Consider the following 25175-nt stretch of genomic DNA (forward strand, 5'->3'; position numbering starts at 1 on the left):
AGAAGACCTATGTGGGACTCTGGAAATTTCTCTGGGCTCCCCAATAAAACTGTAGTACAGGAGAGGCACACTGTCCCTCTCCTCTCTGAAAGAACCCACTCTCTCCCTTGAGAGTTTCCCTTTTCCCTTTTCTTAACCCTTCAATAAACTCATCCCTGTTACTGTGAGTGACATGTCTAAATCTTTCTGACTTAATGCCAAGAATCAGGGTTTGAAGAGAGTAGTAATGCTGCCTCAGTTTCCCAGAAGGCCCCAGTGCTGTAACACTCTTAGGGAAGTTACTTTAGAAAGCTTGCAATTATAACTTCTTTCCCTACCACACAACTCTGTTGGACTTGAGACGCTAACACAACTCATACTAACCCTGAGTCCTTGTGAGAAGTGACTTGTTTCAATTTGCACCACTGTCTTCTGTCATAAAGATAGAAATTTGTTTCTCCTCTGGATAAGTGTCAGTTAAGTCCAAATAGTTTGGTCTTATACATCAACACACACACACAAACATTTTAGATTCTGCAGTGCCTTTACTTTAGCATGTCACAGCCTTTAAAACATCTCCCACCTTTTCTTTCAGGGAAGTAGAGTTCAGTTCATACTGTATTCTCTGCCTTTTGGAAAAAGTACTAATAAAATCTTTCCTTAACATTTTAACTAGAGCTAACTTTTGTTTATCATTGACAACTCATTCAGGTAACAAAGTACTTTTATTAAAATATACACTTCAAAGAAAAATATCAAGCCAAGTATGGCAGTAATGTAGCTGTAGTCCCAGCTACTCAGGAACCCAGGAGTTCCAGGATAGCCTGGGCAACATAGGGAGACCCTGTCCTGAGACCAGGAGTTCCAGGATAGCCTAGGCAATGTAGGGAAACCCTGTCTTAAATAAAATATGAGCACTTGGCTTTCTTTGCTCAGATAAGCTTTGTTTTCAATGTTCTTAGCATCCATTAATCACTACTTCAACCAGACCCATGTTAGGCAGGCTTTGTTTGCAATGTTCAGCTCATCAAAAGTTTGCTGGCAAATTAGTCACTAGGGAGAAAAGGAGTAAGGCAGAGACTCTGAACACCTCTCATAAAAGGGAGCAACAGAAAGTTCTCATAGGAAGCCCCTTATACCGTACCCTTCTAACTCCACATTGAGGGGAGTCTGGAGTAGTGCTAGTTTTTAGAACCACACAATATGCAAACAAAACCATTCTGTGCACTGAAATTGAACCACAATGGGCTCAGACCTCAGGTCTTCTGGGCTCCTCCCTTCAGAGAGGTATACTCCCTGCCTGCAAGAGTGTAGCGAGTGCAAAGAGTATAGCCAGTGCAAAGAGTGTAGCCAGTGCACATGCTGCAGGTTACTCTTGGGCAGAACTTAAACACCTTCTCATCAACTTACTTACATCCAAAATTAATCAAGTGCATATCATCCTAAGAAAAGTGAGCACTTTTATTTTCTTCTTAATTTAGAAACCATATCAGCTTTAAGGACACAGGCATCTTAAAATACTAAGATAGGCAAGAGACACTGAGAAATGAATGTTTTTAAGTAGAAGAACCATGTATCTGATTATTGAAATTAATATGTATGTTTAAAATAAGAATGATTAGGAATATTAAGTATTTCCCCCTTTTTCCATTATTGCATTATGCCACAAATATTTACTGAGTACTTACTTACTATTTACCAAGCACTGTCGTGGGTGCCAGGAATACAGTTGTTTACAAGATGGTGTTCAGTCCCAGGACTACAAATGCCCCAATGCATTGTTTACATATTCCCAAAGAAAGAACTTGGATGACTCAAAAGGGAGGTTTTAGACATTTTATTACCCATACTTTTCATGCAACAGGCCATCCAGTAAAGGGCTGTGACTCATCTATAAGCAGGGGGAATATATAAGAAAGTTGCATGCCCACTGTACAGTGGATTTCTCAGATGTTTTATGAGTATATTCCTTTAGTTTACAACAAGTGTCATTCTGTTTATGTCCTCTTCTAAAGATGGGAGATAAGGGAAGTGACACGCCTCCCCTCTCCATTTCTTTCATCATCACATGCTTTAGAGATTCTCCCTTACTACTGGCTCTCCTAGGCACAAATTAGTATTTAACCCAACATTCCACCCCTTCAATGCCCCAGAAACCCCCTCATATCCCTCACAATCTAATATTTTTTTTCATCTTCAAAAAAGCCTTTTGGACAAGGTTCCAGAGGCATCTTGCATCTATATTTTACAATAAAAAGAACCTATCAGCAAAATTGCTAAAGTAATAAAGATTTCATTAATTTGTTTAGACACAGGGGTTTAAGCATGAGTAATTGTGTCCATTATCAGGCATATACACACATCATTCTGTCCCCAACACTGAACATATACCACTTTGGGCAGCCATGAGAATAATGCCATCTTATTTTGTAAAAACTTCCTTTCTAATCAGAGTAGTTTCCTCAGTTAACAACATTGTGGCATGTTTAGTCTTATTAAGAACATGAACAGTGTGGGAGATTAAAGTCAAGACCTAAGTTTCTACATCAATCACTGTAGATTGTGCAGAAAGATCAGCTAATGGTTAAAATCACCAGGAGGCATGGTCCAGTGCCTGGTATGATGTATGGTTATGCTATCCCATTTACTAGGTATATGTGGTAAAAGAGGCAGAACTTGGGCTGGGAAATAAGACCTTTACATTGTCCTGTCCAGTGGTAAGGTAGGTAAGCCATCCTTAGTAGCCATCACATATAGGTGATATATCCCATGGCAGGGGGAAAGCCCCATGAGCAACATGGGGTGATGAACGAAGACATCTGCTGAATTGATTTTTCTCACATAGAGGGGCAGGCACAAAACCCACCATCTTGTTATTATGACCATACTAGGTAACACAAAGGAAAGTTTACTTTTTAACTACAACCTTAATTGCTACCTCCCATGAAAGTCCATTCCATATATAAGTATACCCAGGTACTTGAGAAATCTTTAATGTCTCTAATCAAATCAAACAGTTTTTTCTTTATTGTAATCATATGAAGGCCATTTTTGCAGGTGAGTGTTTTCTGTTTAGTCAGTTTCATCCAAGTCTATTCCATTTCATTTGCAGGTTGACACATCTAAGAAAATTCTGTGCTGCAGTCACAGAGAGTTCTGAGTAGATGCACATTCATTCTGTTTGGCATGATGTGCAAATTTTTATTACTCGGTCCAAGAATACATTACTTATTGCTTACCTATGGAGAAGATGAAAAATGTTTAATAAACATCAATAATAGCAAATCAACTCCATGAGGCAGTATGCAGGCTACTGTGTAATCTTGTGTTCATAAAGTAGCCTGCAAATAGGCTTGCCTGGGCAAGTGCACCATACCATCTATTAGCATCTCAGGGGTATAGAAGGAATAAGACAACTCTGGAATATATAACTGCCATAAACTGATAGAAAATTTTTCTCAGGTGATAGCACCAAGAATAACATCACCTGCACTTGTGAAGGCCAGTTTCCCAACATTATAGGCTTTTCTTTTACATTTAGACATTCTTCCTTTCCACAAGGGACCAGAAAGGCAAACCTCTGGGGGTTTACTTTTACATCCATAGCCAGCTAATGTTCCCTGTCTCCGAGGTGATGTCTTGAGGAGCTGGCAATGGTAAATTGTTACTTGTGTGCCAGCCCAGTTTAAGAAAACATTCAGTGATGTATTCTTTATCTGTAACCTTAACACTGGCAGTTGTGGACAGGATAAAATAGAAACGGCTTCAGGCAGCTGATGTCTGGATTTCTCCTAAGGAAAAGCCATCCCTGCATAGAGTCATTCTTTAGTCTTTAAGACTTGTTTCAGCAGGCCATTCATTCTTTCAGTTAATCCAGCTCCTGTTGGATTGCATGGCAGTTAGAAAATTCATAGTATGACCCAGTCTTGAGCCCATTGTTGTATGTCATGATCTGTGAAATGAGTTCCTTGTCACTCTCAGTTACCAGTGGTGTGCCACACATGGCACTCTGGCAGTCAGTCCCTTAACAATTGCCTTTTGATTGACTCTTTTTGCTAGGGAGGACTGCACCAACGTTGTAACAGTAGCCACACAAGTCAATGCATATTTGGTCCCTTCTGATAATGTGAGAGGACCAATGTAGTCTATCCACCATTGCTGAAGAGGGACATCACCTCACTTAATATGTCTCTTGATAGCATGCAGTTGTGATGGAGAGTGTTGACTGACCGGTTCTAGCATGCAGCAACAACATTAGACATCTTTATGGGTAGCCCCCAGTATGTCACAGCTACTCACATACTCTTCCAACTTGCATGCTTTAATCTATGATGTAGCCAAGTGGCAATTTCTTCTACTGGGGATTGCTCTAGTCATCTTATCTTCGCCAGTTAGTCAGCCTCATCATTTCCTATAAATCAGAAAGGACAATGGCAATTACATGGTACATTGTAACAATTTTGGTTTGGAAACCATACCAAATATCTTATCATATCTCTTTCCCCACAGAGGCCTGCCATGTATCATCTACTATTGTTGCCATTGAGGCAGTCTTGTTGTTAAGTTCTCTGAATATAACCCCACTATCTGTAAAGATAGCTAATGGCCCACTTTTGTGAGCAATAAATATCCATACCACTCACAATTCAGTCTACTGGCTGCTGTTTCCTTGTCCTTTATCAATCCACAATCTCATTCACTAGATGAGGCTACAGCTCTTCACTCTGGGGGGTTTCCTTTTGCTGATCCATTAGTGTGCCAGGCCAGCTCTGATGTTGGAGAATGGCATTTTTGTATGGGTGAAGGGAGTAAAAGTGTGTCTTCTGATGTTTCATCCTATTCTGCTACATATGTGATGGGTCCCAGGAACTGTTGAAGTTCTAAGTTGAGAGGCAAAATGTTCTGTATTCCTTTCTGTCAAAGGTATTTATCATATTTCTTAGTGGAGCCTTCATCATGGAGCCTTGGCCATTTGATGTAGCCATCCACTTGTTACCAAAAGCTTAGTCCTTGTCCCCAATGCCAATCCAATGATGAAGACTAAATTTGGAGGAAAAAAGGAAAACGAAGTTTCATTTCTTTGCTAGCAAGGAGAAACACAGGGGATTCCTGTCCTAGAGGCTGTGAATCTGCTTGTCAGGGGGAACAGAGGGCTTTTAGAAAGGTGATTCAAAGGCCACATTCCAGTTGAACCTTGTTAGGGGGTCGAAATTCTCTTGTGGCCCTGAGAGAGAAAGAGCAGTTTCTTAGTTCTTCTGATGCCAGTTCAGTCCCAAGATCCAAATTTATTTATTCCGCTGGCATGTGTACTCAAGGACAGACAACATGGCCTACGATGGCAAGAAGGGTAACCTTGTTTCTCTCCAAAGGTTAGGAAGGTGGTGAGATAGAAGAAAAAAGGGGGGGGGGGGGGGTGTGGGATACCAGTTTTAAAATAAGCCACAGTGGCAGAGCAGCAAGAGTTGTTAAAGCATTAAATGAACTCCTGTTACACATATATAGGTAGTCATGACCTTGACTGGTGATGGGCTCCATGGCTAGGAAGGCAACACAAGTAGCACATGGGTTTTTTTCCAACAACTATAGCATTCCTCTACCTATTTCCATACTGTGACCAACATTCAATGGGTGTCTTATGTCCCTTAATCCACTGCCATAGTCCCATCAAAAGCCATCTGGAGTAACATGGATAGTAAGCACAGTCGGTTTTCATGTCTAGTATCCCAAGGACTTGTGCCTGCTTGACTATTGGTTTGGTTTGATTAAATAAATGCCTCAGTATGCCAGTCCAGTCCTGTACTGTAACCCTTCTACACAAATTATAGAGGTGTACTAATAATTGAGCCAGCCCCTCCAGTAGCCCAGTAACCCCACAAAATTTTGTCCTTGTCCCCAATGCCAATCCAATGATGATGTTTGAAAAACAGAAACACATAAACTTTATCACAGCCTGACGTGGTAGATAACCTTTGTCCTTCCTGACCAGACAACGCCCAAGAATTTCACTGATAAGCCACAAGCCTGCACTTTGGCAGAATTCATGGCCTACCCTCTCCTTTGCAAATGAAGAAAAAGCATGTGAGTATCCTTAGTGAGCACTGAAAGAGAATCTGATGTGATCATTATGTGAACGTTTTTACCAGTTAATGCTGGCAGCAGGTTTCTTACCATACAGTGACACAAGATGGTGTGATGGAGACATGCTCTAGGTAATATTGTAAACATTAATCGTCCAGCTCCCCTCACAAAAGCAAATGGGCCTTGATTCTCAGAGACTTTACCTATTCTAAAGATGGCATTAGCAAAGTCTAATGGATAATGTTATGTTCCCTTATAGAATGGTGGCTGCTTTAGGAATGGCTTCATAAAGTGGATAGGATAGATCGCCATATTTAATTCTCTATAATTCACTATCATGTGCAAAGTTCTTTGGGGTTTCTTACCATTCATGCGGGGGAATTAAAAGGACTGTGGGTTGGGAAAATTGTGTCTACTTTAGCCAATTTACATATAGTGTCTATTATATCTTGGGAGCCATCATGGAGCCATATTGTTTGGGAGGCAACAATTCAGCAGCGTACAGTCAAAAAAGGCGGGTGTTTAGCAAGCCCTCTTAATGTTGGCTTTATAGTAAACACATGTTTAATCACCTGGCAATACAAACAGAATTCCCCAATGGTAGTTTGTAGGCATTTACCCCAAGATATCAACACCTATTAAATATTCAGGAATGGGATCTATGAATGCAGGGTAGGGGTGATGACATTGGGAGGAAGAGATAAAGCTGAGAGGACAGGGAGATGGACCACTGGGTAACTTCCTGGCCAGTAGAGCACAAACAACACCTGCAGATATTTGCTAAGGAATTTACAAAAGTCTATTTTAAAATCAGGACCTATAAAACTGGGGTCCATGCCTTTCCAAAGAAGAAAAATGCCTGACTGATGTTTTGATTGGACTAAAGGCTGCATGAATACCTCGTAGACACGGAATGCCTTACCCCGGATTGGGCAGGGAGCTGATTTCCTTAATCCAGTAGATCTATATAAACCCCTAGATGACAGCCACTCTTTGGAATCTCTTGCTTAGAACCCCTCCCTCTTTGGGAGCTCTGCTTTCTTTCTATTACTCTGATAAATACATTTACTTTGTTCTCACCCTTGTGTTTATGAATTTTATTCTTCAAACTCATGAGACAATGAACCTAATTTCATGCTTTGTGCTACAGTGGGTGGCAGGCATCCAAGCTTTGATGTCAATGTGACAGCTTGGCTCTGACTGTTCTCCCCCCTATATCCATCAACAGCAGTTTACCTGCCTGAGGATTTGTCAGGATTACTATATATCAATACACATTCAGCTCCTGTGTCCACCAGTGCTGCTACTTTCTGAATATTTTTTGAAGACCAATGTACTGCTATGTCTATTTATGGCTTCCCATCCAGAGACATGGCTCAAATCCAAGAACCTTCACTTTTCCCCTACTCATCCCACATCCAAGGGCTCAAAGACTCCTCAGGGAGAGCTGTGGTCTCTGTTTTCACAGCCTCTCCTAAGGAGATGCTTCTCTTTATCTCTTTTTAGAGTTGAAGTTCATTCTGACTTTCTGATACCTTCATTTTTCTCATTGAGAGATAATGGCTGAAATCTCTTGTTCTTTGGTCATTGATTCTACAATTATACCAGGTTGGCCTTAGATTGTGTATCTATTTTCCTTTCATCTACTCTTGCTACTATTAAGTTCACCCATATCTGTTTACTGGAGACTTAAAGAGCTTCTTCTAGACTCCCATATTCTCCTGCAATCTTTCTGCTTCCCCTAGATCTATTATCAGTCGTGTTGCTTGCTGAAGGAGCTGCCCTACTAATGGGGATAATACTGCTGTTAGGGCACCATGGAGGGACCATGTGTAACACTGCATCCCTCATCCTGGCAGTAAAAGTCATACTGTCTGATCCTGGGAAAGGCTGCACATAAATAGCTCTGTAGTTCCTCCATAGAGGCCCAGGTGCCTCTGGGCCTAAGAATAACTCCAGAAGTTTAACCATGTATTGCAAATGGCCAGAAGCAGCTAAGCTAGTTATACCACACGCTTTCATCAGTGGCATTGGTATAAAACTGTTGACATAAAGCAGTGCAAGCCATTTTAGCCAATTCTATATCACTCAACATAAGCCCATCAGCTCCTGTGTCCCGCAAGTGGAGTAACCATGCAGGTACTTGCTTTTGTTTTCTAACTGAACTTGGACCCCAGTTCCGCCAGCTCTGCTGGGTTATAGTGTTTCAGGGTGGTATGTAAATCTCTTTGTGGATGTGGAGTAGGTCTGGGTCGGCTACTTAAGCCACTCCTGCTGGTTCCTCAAGTTTTGGTTGGACCATCACTGGTCTAGCTGCTATTATATCTTCATCCTCCACCTCAACTTCTAGGTCACTGGCAATTGGACTCCCTGAGTGGGTCCCACATCTGAGGGTCCCAGTTTTCTCTAGTCACCCATGCCTCAATATGGACTATGGGTCAGTGACATCCATTCAGTTTAGCATAATGGCATGCTATGACCTGCAGACACTCAGCTACAAGTTCTATGCACTGCAACAGCTCATCTTTGCATCAATCTGTGCTAAACAGGCCTCTCTTTGAAGCTTTTTTTTCCCATTATGTTACATTTTTTTCTTTTCTTTTTAAATTCTTTTTTATCTTTTCTAATTGGTCACACATGACAGTAGAATGCATTTTGACACATTATACACAAATGGAGCATAGCTTCTCATTCCTCTGGCTGTACATGGTGCAGAGTCACACCAGTAATGTAATCATACATGCATATAGGGTAGTAATGTCTGTCTCATTTTCCCATCCTTCCCATCCCCACCACCCCACCCCTCCCCTCACTCCCCTCTGCATAATCCAAAGTTCCCTCATTCTTCCCTAACCCCCTACCACCACTATGGATCAGCATCCACATATCAGAGAAAGCATTTGGACTTTGGTTTTTTGGGATTGATTTATTTCACTTAGCATGATATTTTCTATTAATCTACAAATGCCATAATTACATTCTTCTTTTAGACTGAGTAATATTCCATTGTATATATGTATCACAACTTCTTTATCCATTCATCTGTTGAAGGGTGCCTATGTTGGTTTCATAGTTTAGCTATTGTGAATTGAGCTGTATAAACATTGACGTGGTTGCATCACTGTGGTATGCTGATTTTAAGTCCTTTGGGTACAAACGGAGGATTGGGATAACTTTTCCATTCCCGGTTTTCTGAGGAATCTCTATACTGCTTTCCACAATGGGTTTCACCAATCTGCAGTCATACTAGCAATGTATGAGAGTACCTTTTTCCCCACATCCTCACCAGCACTTATTGCTGCTTATGTTCTTGAAAATTGCCATTCTGACTGGAGTAAGATAAAATCTTAGAATGGTTTTGATTTGCATCTCTCTAATTGTAAGAATTATGGACATATTTTCATATATTGTTGATTGATTGTATTTCTTCTCTGTTAATTGTCTGTTCAGTTCCTTAGCCCATTTATTGATTGAGTTATTTGGTTTTTTTGGTATTAAGTTTTTGAGTTCTTTTTATATCCTAGAGATTAGTGCTGTATTTGAGGTGCAAGTGGTAAAGATTTTCTTCCATTCTGTGGGCTCTCTCTTCACATTATTGATTATTTCCTTTGCTGAGAAGCTTTTTAGTTTGAATCCAACCCATTTATTGATTCTTAATTTTACGTCTAACGCTTTAGGAGGCTTGTTAAGGAAGTCAGGTCCTAAGCCAACAGGATGAAGATTTGGGCCTACTTTTTTTTCTATTAGGCACAGGATTTCTATTCTAGTGCCCAAATCTTTGAACCACTTTGAGTTGATTTTTGTGCAGGGTGAGAGATAGAGGTTTAACTTCATTTGGTTACATATGGATTTCCAATTTTCCCAGCACCATTTGTTGAAGAGGCTATCATTTCTCCAATGTATGTTTTTGGTACTTTTGTCTAATATGAGATAACCATATTTATGTGGGTTTTTTTCTGTGCCTTTTATTCTGTACCTAATGAGATTAATGAGTCTACATGTCTACTTTGGCGCCAATATCATACTGTTTTTGTTACTAATGCTCTGTAGTATAGTTTGAGGTCTGATATTTTGATGCCTCCTGCTTCCCTTTTCTTGCTAAGGATTGCTTTGGCTATTCTGGGTCTCATTTTTCCAAATGAATTTCATAATTGCTTTTTCTAGTTCTATGAAGAATATCATTGGGATTTCAACAGGAATTGAATTAAATCTGTATAACACTTTTGGTAGTATGGCCATTTTGACAATATTAATTCTGCCTATAAAAGAACATGGGAGATATTTCCATCTTCTAAGGTCTTCTTCAATTTCTTTCTTTAGTGTTCTGTAGTTTTCATTGTAAAGGTCTTTCACATCTTTTGTTAGATTGATTCCCTAGTGTTTTAATTTTTTTTTTGAGGTTATTGTGAATGGGGTAGTTTTCCTAACTTATCTTGCAGTGAATTCATCACTTATGTATGGAAACACCTTTGATTTATGGGTATTGATTTTATATCCTTCTACTTTGCTGAATTCATTTATTAGTTCTAGAAACTTTCTGGTGGAATTTTTTGGATCTTCTAAATATAGAATCATGTTGTCATCAAATAGTGATAACTTGAGTTTTTTTTTTTTTTCTTATTCATATCCCTTTAATTTCTTTTGTCGGTCTAATTGCTCTGGCTAGAATTTCAAGGACGATATTGAATATAACTTTTCAAAGTAGTTTCTAATTATCTTCTGTATTTCAGTGGAACTGGTGAAAGTGGGCATCCCTGACTTGTTCCAGTTTTTAGAGAGAATCCTTTCAATTTTTCTCCATTTAGAACAAAGTTGACCTTGGGCTTAGCATAGATAGCTTTTACAATGTTGAGGTATGTTCCTGCTATCTGTACTTTTTTTAGTATTTTGATCTTGTATTTTGTCAAATGCTCTTTTTCTGCATCTATTTAACCATATGATTCTTGTCCTTAAATCTATTGATGTGATTTGTTATGTTTATTTATTTTTATATGTTGAACCAGCCTTGCATCCCTGGGATGAACCCCACTTGATCATAGTGCATTGTCTTTTTATTGTTTTTGTATGCAATTTGCCAAAATTTTATTGAGAATTTTTGCCTCTATGTTCATCAGGGATATTGGTCTGAGGTTTTCTTTCCTTGATGTGTCTTTTTCTGATTTGGGTATCAGGGTGATACTAGCCTCATAGAATGAGTTTGGAAAGGTTCCCTCCCTTTCTATTTCATGGGATAGTTTGAGGAGTATTGGTGTTAATTCTTCTTTGAGGGTCTTGTAGAACTCAGCTGAGAATCCATCTGGTCCTGGGCTTTCCTTGGTTGGTAGGCTTTTGATGGTGTCTCATATTTCATTACTTGAATTTGTTCTGTTTAAATTGTGTATGTCCTCCTGCTTCAGTTTGGGTCTCAAATGTCTCTAGAAATTTGTTGATGTCTTCAAGATTTTCTAATTTATTTGAGCATAACTTTTCAAAATAGTTTCTAATTATCTTCTGTATTTCAGTAGTGTCCATCATGATATTTCCTTTTTCAACATTGAATTTTAGTAATTCAAGTTTTCTCTTCTTCATTAGTGTGACTAAGGGTTTATCAATTTTATTTTTTTAAAGAATCAACTTTTCATTTTGTCAATTTTTTGAATTGTTTCTTTTATTTCAATTTCATTGATTTCAGCTCTGCTTTTAATTATTTCATGTCTTCTACTGCTTTTGGTGTTCATTTGTTCTTCTTTTTCTAGGGCTTTGAGATGTAATGTTAGGTCATGTATTTGTTGACTGTTTATTCTTTTAATGTATGAGCTCAATGCAATGAACTTTCCTCTTAGCACTGCCTTCATAGTGTCCCAGAGATTTTGATATGTTGTATTGGTGTTCTCATTTGCCTCTAAGTATTTTTTTATTTCTCCCTGATTTCTTCTTTTATTCATTCATCATTCAACAGCATGCTATTTAGTCTCCAGGTGTTGGAGTAGCTTCTATTTTTTATTTTATTGTTGATTTCTAATTTCATTCCATTATGATCTGATAGAATGCAGGGGAGTATTTCTATTTTTTTGTATTTGCTGAGAGTTGTTTTGTGGCATAACATATGGTCTATTTTAGAGAAGGATCCATGTGCTGCTGAGAAGAAAGTGTATTCACTCCATGATGGATGAAATACTCTATATATGTTCCTTAAGTCTAAATCTTTGATTGTATTATTTAATTCTACAGTTTCTTTGCTTAGTTTTTGTTTAGAAGATCTATCCAGTGGTGAGTGAAGTGTGTTAAAGTCACCCAGTATTATTGTGTTGTAGTCTATTTGATTCTTGAAATTGAGAAGGGTTTGTTTGATGTACATAGATGCTCCATTGTTTGGGACATATATATTTACGATTGTTATGTCTTGTTGGTGTATGATTCCCTTAAGCAGTATGAAATGTCCTTCTTTATCCTTTCTGACTAACTTTAGTTTGAAGTCCACTTTGTCTGATATGAGGATGAAAACCCCTGCTTGTTTTCACAGTCCATATGAGTGATGTTTTTCCCAACCTTTCACCTTCAGTCTGTGGATGTCTTTTCCTAGGAGGTGATTCTCTTGAAGACAGTATATTGTTGGGTCTTTTTTTAAATCCAATCTGCCAGTCTATGTCTTTTGATTGATTAGTTTAGGCCATTAACATTCAGGGTTATTATTGAGATATGATTTGTATTCCCAGTCATTTTGGTTTATTTTCAGTTTTTAACGTGACTTAGTTTATCCTTTAATTGACCTTTCCTTTAATGTAGTTCCTCCCTTTCCTGGTTTTCATTGTTTTTGTTTTTGTTTTTTTCATTTCCTCCTTATGGAATATTTTGCTGAGAATGTTCTGTAGTGCAGGCTTTCCAGTTGAGAATTCTTTTAACTTTTGTTTATCATGGAAGGTTTTTATTTCATCTTCAAATCTGAAGCTTAATTTCGCTGGATATAAAATTCTCAGTTGGCATCCATTTTCTTCCAGAGCTTGATATATATTATTCCAGGACCTCCTAGCATTGAGGATCTGGGTTGAGAAATCAGCTGAGATTTGAATTGGTTTCTCCTATATGTAATTTGATTTTTTTCTCTCAAAGCCTTTAAAATTCTATCCTTATTCTGTATGTTAGTCATTCTTATAATTATAATGTGCCTTGGTGTGGATCTGCCATAATATTGTACATTTGGGGTCCCGTAAGCCTCTTGTAGTTGATATTCCATTTCATTGTTTAGATTTGGGAAGTTTTCTGATATTATGTCATTGAATAGATTGTGCATTCCTTTGGTTTGTATCTCCATGCCTTTGTCTATTCCAATAAATCTTACATTTGATCTTTTCATGTTATCCCATATTTCTTGGAAGTTCTGTTCATGGTTTCTTATCATCTTCTCTGTGTGGTCAGTTTTATTTTGTCTTCATTGTCTGGGTTTCCGTCTTCTAAGTGGTCTAGTCTGTTGATGATATTTTCCATTGAATTTTTAATTTGGTTTATTGTTTCCCTCATTTTGAGAATTCCGCTTGATCTCTTTTTATAATCTCTGCCTCTTTATTGAAGTGATCTTTCACTTCCTGTATTTTCTAATACTATCCTTTATTTTGAAGATCAATCTATGCATTTTCTAAACTTCTTATCTGACATTTCTTCTACTGTGTTGCCCATGGATTCTATTGTTGGGACATCTAGGTTTGTTTGAGGCATTTTGTTCCCTTGTTTTTTCATGTTGTTTGTGTGTCTTCCCATCTAGCAGTACGGTACTGAAGCAGTACAGTATCTACCCTGTAGTCTTATACTGTCTCTGAAGGCTTCTAGTACTTCATATGTGGGTACTGTAACAATGGACTTCCAGGCAACAGCAGGCAGTGGGCAATCCACTTGCAGTCTACAGACGGTCTGCAGGTTAACATACCATACCATCGGTGGGTGAACCATCAGGGAGGCAGACCATGGTTAGGTGAAAGGCAGGTGGTGGGCAGGCAAAAAGCAGCAAACAGGCAAGTAGCAGATGGTAGGTAGCAGTCAGATAGCCTTCTGTTCAAAAGGCAGGCCATATGCTGGCAGATGGCGGTGATCTCGGGGGACAAATGGGGCTAAAAAGCAGGATATAGGTGGGCAGTAATGGCTGCCCCACAGAGAAACAGTATTTACTCTGCCTGAATCCCATGACTACCTTGAATTGCTTTTGCTTTTCTGTGACTACTTTGGGTGCTGCATCCAACATTTGCAGCACCCTTCTTTGTGTTTTCAGGGCATTCCTGTACTCACATGGAAATCCCCACCCCTCTGATGGGGAAGTCACCTCAAACTTCATGGAGGCTTATGGTCAGTCTGAGATGTCCCCTACAGACATCCCCCCATGCCCTTTCCCAACTCTGGAGTCAACCCAACACAGCCTCTTTTGGGATACTGCTGACTACGCCAATTGTTCACACATGGGCCCATGTGGGGTATCCAAAATTCAAATTATAGCAGAGTAGGGAGTCCGATTACTGGATTCTTAATACTTGCTTCCACTGCTATCATCTCTCCCTTCTATCCATAATCTACTGGGTCATTAGTAGCTTCTACCCTCTTTCTTCCTTGTGGCAAGGATTTTCTTCATATGATCTATGTTCATTCAATCAGGAAAAACTTCACATCTATTGGTCCTACTTCTTGTTAGTTGGTAATGCTAAAAGAATTTTTTAAATCCTTTCTCACTTCACAAAGCCTTGCTTTCAAGATTAATCCTGTGCTAGAAACTCAAAAAATCCCATTTGACAGACACGTCTTTGTTCTAATTCATGTCTGACCTTCCCTCTGAAACACTGAAACCATTATTTCAATGGATAAGGTGCCTCAGGGAAATAAGATACTCAGAATATTTAAAAATACATTTAAAAATATTTCAAAAACATTCAAATTATGATATTTTAAATTTTGACCATGTAATTTGAGCAAATATTTTAACTTCTCCACACCTATTTCTTCCCCTGTAAAATAAGGAGGTATGGTCCTTGACATCATGGAACTATGGGAATTCTTAAAGATGATGATTTTTAAAATGCCTAACAAAAATTGTAATCATTCTTTTCAAGCATTTACAATACAGTTCCTGCTATTTTCTCTGTACTTTACACACATTACCATATTTACCAGGACATCTGGTGTAGTTGCCCCTACTTTAGAGATGAGAATACAGACTCAAAGAACTTGCTAAAGGTCATGCAACCTATCTAATAATTTGTAGGACCAGGTATATTAATTATCTTTAACTACTTAACAAGTTACTACAAATTTGTAGTTTAGCTGATTTTTTTTCCCCAGTACTTGGGATCAAACTCAGAGCTTTGCACGTGCCAGACAAGCACTCTACCACTGAGCTACATCTTCAGCACCCTACAAATTTGCAGTTTAAAACAACATAAATCCATTCTCTCACAGTTCTGAAGATCAGAAATCTGAAAACAGTTTCACAGAACCAAAATCAAGGTGTCAGCAGGAGTCCAGAGACTCCATTCTTTGTCTCTTCCATCTTCTGAGAGCAGCCAGCATTCCATGGCTTAGAGTCACATCACTCTAATCTCTGTTTTTGTAGTCATGATGCCTTCCCCCTTTTATGTTTTGACTTGTGTTTTATAAGGACACGTGGCTTCCCAGATAGTTCATGATAATATCATCATCTCAATGATAATATTACAGGTTAGGTAATACTACAGGTTCCAGGAATTTGGACTTCGCATCTTTTGAGGTCCTCACTCTGTTTACTATATCAAGATTAAAATTTAGGTCTATATGGTTCTAAGCTCAATTTCCTAACCATGCATTTGTTCACTATTAAACACCTGATATGTGCAAGCACTGTGGTAGATACTGTGCTGTAATGGTGAGCAAAACCGACGACCATTGATTGATTGAGGCAGCCCCTATAAACCTACAGGTTAACCGGGGAGAGAAACATTGGTTAAAAAAAATCACATAAATACCAAGTTGTGAATATGATATATGTTGTATTGAGAGGTTCATGGTGCTCTGAGAACATATGATAGGGAAATCTGGCCCAGTCTGGGAACCTTCCACATGAGAAGTAACACTTGCGATGAGATCTCAAGGAAGAATAGGACGCCTTAGACATAAAATGAGAACAAGCAAAAGCCCTTATGTAGTTCTGCTAGGAATAGTTTCGGCACATTTAAGTGCTCAGAAAATCAAGTTCCCTCTCTCGTTACCCTCCCTTCTTTAGGAAGTCTGCTAGGGTACCTACAGGGTTATTACTATAAAATACTCAGGTTCCTTGAGAGTCTTTCTAATTCACACTCTATGCAATATTCCATATGTCTTCAGAGTCTTAGTTGATCAGTGTAAACTTTAACTACTCTTTCATATACCTTGCTTGCTTCAGCAAGGCACGAACCAAGAAATAAACTCTTAGTATGCTGTGTAAAGTGACAAGCATTTTCTCAATGCTGTTAGTGCTGTAAAATAGGATGGAGACATGATCAAGGACATTCCCAGAGACCAACAGATAATCTATTAACAGGACATTTTTTAAAAAGAATGTCTTGTTGACTCTGTCTCAGATTAATTATTGTGCAAGATAAAGTTGTTCAAGGATAATCTTTGCAACTGTTATTATGGGTTACATGAAAGAGATTTCAGAAAAAGTGTTTTTGCAGCTGAAAATAAACTTCAAAGTTTTCACTGACATTTGTTATGTGAAAGAAATAAAGTTACTTTGTTTAACTGCTAGTCAAAAACATAACATGAAATAGTTTTTATATTTTAAGAAAATAATTTTTGTTCTTTTTAGCAAGTTCCATAAGGTTCCATTAGTGACCTCTTGTCAGAATTTATAGCTAGAGAAGGAACTGAGAACTGTGAGTTTACAGCAAATAGAAACTACTGTGTATAGTAGAAGAGCTACCTGAATGTGCTTCCATAATTATGAGTTCCCTCCCCATCTTTCCACCTTACATTATTCTTATCTAACAGCCTATATGTGCTTTTCATTTGTTAACAGTTTGGGTACAGCATCTTCCATGTTGAATATAATACTGCATTTCTTTTATTTTAGTAAATCATACATAAAAATTTTACCATTTTAACCATTTATGTGTATAATTCAGTGACATTAAGTGTGTATAATTCACAATATCATGTAACCATCACCGCTCTCCATCTCTAGAAATTTTTCATTTTCCCAACTGAAACACCGTACTCATTCCCAACCCCACAATAAGTCTCCTACATTCTGTCTCTCTGAATTTGACTATTCTAGATATCTCACATAAGATATAAGAATCAATATCTGTCTTTTCATGGCTTATTTCCCTTAGAAAAATAACATGCTTCATCCATGTCATAGTATGTATCAGAATGTCATTTCCTTTTATGGCTCAGTCATGCTCCACTGTATATGTAGACACATTTTGTTTATTTGTTAATCCATCAGTGGGCATCTGAAGTTGTTTCCTCTTTGGGGCTATTGTGAATAAGGCTGATATGAACATTGGTATACAAATATCAGTGGGAGTCTCTGTTTTTGTTTCTTCTTTTTTTTAATTATTTTCTCAAAATCGGGTCTTGCTATGTTTCTCAGGCTAGCATAGAACTCCTGGGTTCATGTGATCCTTCTGTCTCAACCTCATGAGTAGCTGGGACCAGGCACATACAACAATGCTCCATTCAATTTATTTTTTAGTATATGCTCAGAAATGCAATTGCTGGATTATATGAATATCATATTTCCTATGAGAAAAACCCAAGAATCAATCTGGAGTTCTCCATTTTGCTAATTTCTACATCCAAGCCATCAGTAAATCCTATCTGGTTTAAACCTGAATGATCTCTCCAACTCAAACATATGCCCTCTACTATCTTCATCCTATGCCTATCTACCAGCATCTTTTTCTTGGGCTCCTGAAATAGCTTTCTAATTGATCTCTGTACTTCCTCTTTACTGCCCCAAAATTGATACAGCTGTATTTTCTGCACAGCTAACAGAGCTTTTTTTTTTTAACCTTTTTTTAAAATCCCAAGTCAAATTTCATTATTCCATTTGTTTAAAACCTTCTTAATGGTTTCCTGTTAAATTTAGAATAAAATTCAAATATTTTACCATAACTTACAAGATCCAGCAGAGTCCAGCATTTGCTTACCTTTTGGAACTTCATTTTATAATACCCTTCTCCTTGTTCACATGTCAGACATCCACTGTGCCCCACCCCCATTCTCTTGTCCATATTTTACCCCAGCATTTCTGCCACAACCACTTTTTCCCAGGAGTAAACTTATAGCACTTCCACTCAACTGCACAATGTATCTCTCTTTTTGCTCTGGGGCCTTCCAGATGCCAATGCTGCAAGGTACACCCACAAGGACCCAATCTGGTTGTCATGGAGGCTACTCGTACTACCTGGAGGTGCACTCCACAGGTAACCTGTTGGAAAATGGAGACCAAAAACCTGTAGATAAATGCTCTTCTCTTCCATGCTGAGGTGGAAAATTCTGAATTCTATGGTTTTTCAGAATCACGACTGTCAATTGCCCACTGCAGTGACTACATCCATAACACACCCTATACTGGTTTTATTTTTTCCCATTTTGTATACTTTATAGTTCTCCTACTCACTCTCCTAGGATCACTTCACAAACTCCCCACATTTAAACCCTTGGGCTCTGCTTTCCTGAGGTAATCTAGGCCAAGAGAGTTGGTGTGGGAAGTAACCATGGAATAAGACACTCAGAATAGGATTCTGGAACTGGATCATGCACAGCAATAAGGACCTCATTGCAATTGATTGAATGGTGATAACTACTTGAGTATACAGTAATACAACTACTAAGACTTCACTTGTGGTTGATGAAGTGCAAGTATTAAGTAAAGCTTTGGCTTATACAGGTGGCATTGGCTCCTAAATAGTATAGGAGAAATCATTCTGCTGAGAAATAGAGGTACTGATTTGAAGTGTCATGAAAAAAAAATTACAGAATCAGATTCATTATCTTCTTGAGGTATGATATAAAATTCAGAAATCTTCCTTGGCACTAAAGAAAACCTTACATGAAGCAACCATATTATAGACTGAACTAAAAGTGAAGACAGGATTTAATTGTAGAGCTAGGAGAAATTTAAAAAAGACTGAATGCACAGCTCACTATATATATGAGGACAGAGTTTGAGCCTGAATAGGAAAAGACCAAGACTTGGAGCCGGATTCAGAATATTTGGATAGGGAACCTAAGAATTTTGAACTTCCAGACTCCCCAGACTTCTCCAGGCCTGCATGGGTATTTCCCTCTCTCCCCCTTTTTATAAAAGGTATAGAAGTCTCCCTTCACTGGAAGACCCTGCAAAGACCTCCTGCCTCCTTTCATTCTCTCTTGACCAATAAATACTGGTCAGGTTGCAGCACAACAATAATGAGGAGAGACAGTCCCTGCTCCAGGAAAATGTAGTATAATCTAAAACTTACAGGTCCTGCTTTTTTTTGTACTGGCATGAACCAGAGGGGCAAGAAACGAATAAATCTTGAAGGTGGTATCAGTCTGGGTATAATCAGTGAACCCACACAGCAAGGTAAACAGGAAAAGTTTAACAGGAATAATTATAAGAGGGAATTGGCATGATGAGTGATTGGCTAGTTAGAAGTAGAGAATACTGCTGGGCATGGTGGTGCACACCTGTAATCCTAACAACTTGGGAGACTGAGACAGGAGTACCACAATTTAAAGACGAACCTCAACAATTTAGCAAGAACCTTAGCAATTACTGAGACCCTGTATCAAATAAAAAGAATTAGGGATGAGCTCATTAGTAGAGCACCCCTTGGTTCAGTGCCACCCCCTACACACACACAAAAAAAAAGTAGAAAATGCTGAAGTACATAGGAAAAGCAGAAATAAGGAAAAGCCACACCACTAGGGGTAAAAGACAATGATCAAAGAAAAGTTCTTCATTCCCACGTTGGGATTAAGAACTTATTGAAAAGGCGCTCACTAGATGGCAGACAAGTGAGTGTTGGTACCCATCTGCAGAAATACCCTCTGGGTCTTGTGGGAAATATATCCTCTAGGGTGCCAAGGAATGATGTTTGGGGGATGGAGTACCTGCAGAAGTTGCTGGGTGCTTGGTGCTGTTGGCCTCCATGAACGTCAGGAAGCATGTGTTTCAGGAACCTGCAGAGGTAACAACAGAATTAGGAATCCAGAGTAATCATATCCTGGGGAAAAAGGTAATACCCAGACTTTTTTAAGGGCTGTTAGATGATCTATGGCCTCCCAATAACAATATTTGATCTAACAATGTTACCAGGGAACCTTAGAAATTATCAGGACCCCTCAGAAGTCTATGAAGAATAGGAGATAAATGAAATCTTGTCCCAAGAAATCCTTTGCATCTCTGACCACTGTTTGGTTATTTCTTTGGTTTATTATGAGTAATTTGAATAGACATACTTTGCATTGGTTCCCTGAGCTATAGATGAGATATTGTGAAGAGAAGGGTCAAGTAAATAAGAATTAATTCTTCACAGGACAGCAAAGATTAGCACCACTATCACAGTTTTTATGAAGATGGGTGGTAGTCCTCATAATATTCTCATTCAAGTCACTCCTATGGCCCTTGCCAAAACCAAATGGATTGTAGTAGATGCTATAGATGGCTTCTAATAAGACTAATCAGATAGTAGCCCCAATTTTAGATGCTCTACCACTGTGATATCTTTACTAAAATACAGTCTCTGACACTTGGTATATAATTGTTAAGTTTGTGTATTGTTTTTTTTAATCCTTATAATTTTAAGGAGAATCAAAATCAGCTCCCTATTGGAAAGGAGAGAGACTTACTCTAGTGTTTTAGTAAACTTATAGTTCTCTTTCACAAATATAGTCCACAGGGCCTTACTTAGCGTGTTCCAGTCCGTTATGTTGACAATATCACAAGTACTGGAGCCAGTGGGCAGAGGGGCATGTACTCTGGAGTCCCTAGGGAAACACATGACTACCAGAGGGTGGAAATAAACTCCATACAAATTAAGATCTGCCACATCTATAAATTTTAGAAGCTCAGTAATCTGAAGAATCCCTCCAAGGTAAATGACAAGTTGTCATATGTTATATCATCCACTACTAAGAGAGATAATTAATCATGACCTCGTTGGTTTTTGAAGGTCACATATTCACAAGTATGGCTATTGAGACACTGCTTTAACACATTTATGGACTAACTTGGAATGCTAAAATTTTTATTAAGGCAAGAGAACAGAGTGTAACATGTCAAGTCCAGGTTGTTACAAGATTGCTTGCATCTTGGCCCACATAACCCTCAAGATTTGTTGGTACAAGAGTTATCCACGGGGGATATGTTAGTCAGGTTCCATCACCATGACAATATACCTCAGAAAAATCAACTTAAAGGAAGAAAGGTTTGTTTTGATTCATGGTTTCAGAGGTTTCAGTCTATGGTCAGTTGGTTCCACTGCTTTTGAGGCAGAGCATCATGGCAAGGAGTACTCAGTGTACCAAAGATGCTTACCTCATGGTAGTTGGAAAGCAAAGAGAGAGAGAAAGGAGCACAATATCTCTTTTATGGGCATACCCTCAATGATCTAACTTCCTTACACCATGAGCTACCTCCTAAACAATCTATAGCCTCCCCATTACACCATAGGCTAGCAACTAATCTGTCACTTATGGGCTTTAAGGGACATTCAAGATATAAACTGTAGCAGTGGACTGTGGGAAGCCATCCATGTTTAGCAGAATCAGGTTTGGCTGAGCCATGGGATACAGGGGTCTGAGTCCCCAGACCTGGCAGTCATGAGAGACTGTTTCAGAGAGCCTGGTACAGGTGACTTGTGCAGGTGGCTCACCGCCTGAGGAAATGTTAATTCTCTAAGCAAATGGCTTCCCTAACTCCACCCCATCCTGTTCCTCACAGAAGAAGCCCCTCCTCATCCCTCTTTATCTGTGTGGCTATAGAGAAAAGTAAAGGTGGGCTCCTCCATGTTGTTTTAGAGGCCAGATCTGGCATGGCCCAATCTGTCATGCCCTCTCCCATTTGAAAAGATTATTGACTCTTGTGTTTATTTGATTAGATAAGTTTCTTGGTGATTAATTGAAAGCTGGCACTGTCCTCCAACAGAAACTCTTTCCCTCATCCATGCGGGATATGGCAGGAGAACCCCCCCCTCAATGGACAGGAAGGCTCTGCAGAGTCTCTGGTTGGTCCCAGTAAGAGAGTCAAGATCAAAACCCTTAGGGCTCTGGAGCAGGACTCTGTCTTTCATGGCAGAGAACTATTTGTTATTTGAAAATAAGCTCCTGGCATATTACTCAGTCCTAGGAAATACCAAGTAATAGCCATGGACAAGCAAGTGAATATGGGCCAAAGTGACTGCATTAACTCTATGATATTATTAGAATAGCAATTAATACCTTCAAGGAGGAAATTTCAAATGATCTTCCAAATTCTATTATATTAGTAAATCTTTGATTTCTTCTTGTGGTTTCTTATGCATTTGTGACAAGATATCATTTATGTCTACTGTTCTTGAATCTTAAAGGAATTGTGTTCTCTGTTCAGTTTCTACAGAAGGTATAGTGATAATAAGATTAAATACAAACAGGAAGAGACCACATTATGTAGATGTAATACAAAGCTAATCTCCCGCCCCTTCCATTGCACCACAACCTAACTTGCCAGTCTGAAAGTTGCTCTGCCCGCCCCTTACTTTGCAGGAATTTCCGGCCTAGGCTACAGCCATTTCCTGCTTCCCACGTTACATCCTAGCTTGTCAGTCTGAACATCCTAGCTAGCTATTGGTTCATCAGTCAGCTTGCAAGTATTCTCCTCCACTATTGGTTCCTTCTAGCCTGGCAGATTCCAATATCCGGGAGAAGCGTCCACACCATCTCTCTCTTTCCCTTCTTTTCCAACCCAGGAGTGGACGTGCTAGTCCTCCGCATAATAAAGTCTCTTGCATGAGGTCCTGTGTCCATCGTGGATTTTCTGGGAGCTATTGTTGAGCCACAACTGAGACCGGGTGTGCGGAGCACCAGTTCCGTTGGAAGGGCTGGAGCCACCGCGGGTCCCGAGCTGAGCTGCGTTTTTACTTACAGTAGAACTCTGTAAAAGAGGGCAAGGAGTTTGTGTTTTATTATATGTATAATGAGAAGTCTAGAATAAACTGAAGTATAGGTGAAGAAGAAGTGTAAGACAGAGTTCGTGTTTAAGAGATAAGAATGTGCACCAACAAGAATGATGCAATGAAGTACTACAAAGTGTTCAGAGTAGCTGTTGAATTATTTTGAGCAGAAGGCATTTGAGAATGCTTTTTTTTCCCTATTATCTGCCAAAAAGCAGGCTCTCCCAAATGAACTCAATTGAAATAAGTCCTCTCCCAGGGAGCCGTACAACCAAGGAAGACTGATCCTTACCACTGGAGAGAAGTCAGCACCACACCTGTCGTTAGTCCATTTTCTGCTGCTATCACAGAATACCCACAGAGTGGGTATTTCTAAAGAGTAGAAATTTATTTCTTACAGTACAGTTGTAGAGGTTGAGAAGTCCAAGCATGTGGTGCTGGCATCTGTTGAGAGCCTTCCTGACACTTCATTCCAAGGCAGAGGACACCATGTGGCAAGACAAGAAATGAGTTATCTCAGGTTTCTCTTTCTTTGCTTGTATAGCCACTGATCCCATCTTGGGCCCCAACTTCATGACCTTTCTAGCCCTAATTACCTCCCTTAGTCTTGATCTTCAAATGCCATCAACATGAATATGGGGATTAAGTTTCTAACACATGAATTTTGAGGGAACACATTCAAACCACAGCAACATTTAAACAGACTTTGTCACAAAACTATCATATCTCCCATTCTTTTTCCTAAGGGAGCATTTATCTTTCCTAAAACTCATGTTTTTCCATAAATGACCAACTCTTCCTCCCCTTTCCCTATAAAAAATGATAAGCAAACCCTCCTTGAGTCACATTTTTTGTGAAATCCTATATACACATGAATAAAAATCTGCCTTTTTCTTTCTCTTGATAATCTTTAGTCAGTTTAATTCACAGCCTCCCACCCCAGTGGATTTAAGAGGTTAGAGAAAAATGGTCTCTTCCTCTACAGCTAAATTATGGTTCAGTAAGTGTCACAGGACCAATCCCTTAGGCTCTGCAGGAGGACTTTTCTTCCAGAAGACAATTACTTGCTATTGGAAAATCAACTCCATCACAAAGAAGAGGGATTAATTGCCAAAGGCTAGGGGATGGGACAGGATTAGATCTAGTGCCCAGTGGGAGAGCTGTCCTGAGGGAGGAGCAGAAACAAGTCTTTCTTAGGAACAATCAAGGACACAAGAGACTGGGATTAGGTACAGGAAGTATGATGGATCTGGTGGTTAGACTGTGAAGACATTCCTCTTGATGATTTCTGATTTTGACAGTGAACATGAGGCCATTAGCTGAGAATGAGGTACGAAAGAGAGTCCAAGCAGTTTAAGAAGAAAGGACAACTCCCTTTCAGAAAGTGGAAAAGCAGATAACACGGGAAATTTTCTCCCAGGGAGTATTGAACACCGATTTGAAATCTGAGTATATAAATTCAGTCATCATGATTGAGGGGGTTTGATTGTTTCAGGAAGGCTCAGCCTCTTCCTACAGCACAATGCAGAAAATAGTGGGTGTCAAGTACAGCTGGATCTTGGCCCAGGTGAGTCCAATGGAAGGAGCAAACATTAGGAGTGTAAGAACCCAGAAACCACTCCGGACACAGAACTCACATAAGAGGGTTTATTAAGCAAACAGAGTGTCTCCCTGCAGGGAGGGAGGGAGGGAGAGGAAGGGAGAGGGGGAGAGAGAGAGAGAGAGAGAGAGGGAGGGAGGGAGTGAGGGAGGGAGGGAGAGAAAGGCCAGGAGGAGAGAGCATGAAAGTGAGTAGGAGAGAGAAAGCATGAGAAAAGATGGCGGGGAAGCTATCCTTAAGCAGTTGAATTCCACTGGGATAATAGGGGACCTATAACGGAGAAGGATACTTGCAAGCTGACTGATGAACCAATAGCTAGCTAGGATGTTCACAGACTGACAAGTAGTTGGGAGGCGGGGAAAATGGCTGCAGCGGAAAGGGCAGGGGAAAAGCTTTATATT

General features: G+C 39.3%; 1 long non-coding RNA gene across 1 annotated transcript in view; it reads right to left on the reverse strand.

Annotated features, from left to right (window-relative positions):
- Positions 1-1661: 1661 nt before the first annotated feature.
- LOC306669406 overlaps positions 1662-25175 on the reverse strand; it is a 29755-nt gene continuing 6241 nt past the window's right edge. Inside the window, exons 2-4 of the long non-coding RNA XR_013766105.1 lie at positions 22465-23155; positions 20137-20249; positions 1662-4390 (exon numbers count right to left, since the gene is read on the reverse strand). This is a non-coding gene — a long non-coding RNA (uncharacterized lncRNA). The remainder of the gene's footprint in view (positions 4391-20136; positions 20250-22464; positions 23156-25175) is intronic.

This window comes from Sciurus vulgaris, assembly GCF_902686455.1.
Source record: "Sciurus vulgaris genome assembly, chromosome: 9".
NCBI lineage: Eukaryota > Metazoa > Chordata > Mammalia > Rodentia > Sciuridae > Sciurus > Sciurus vulgaris.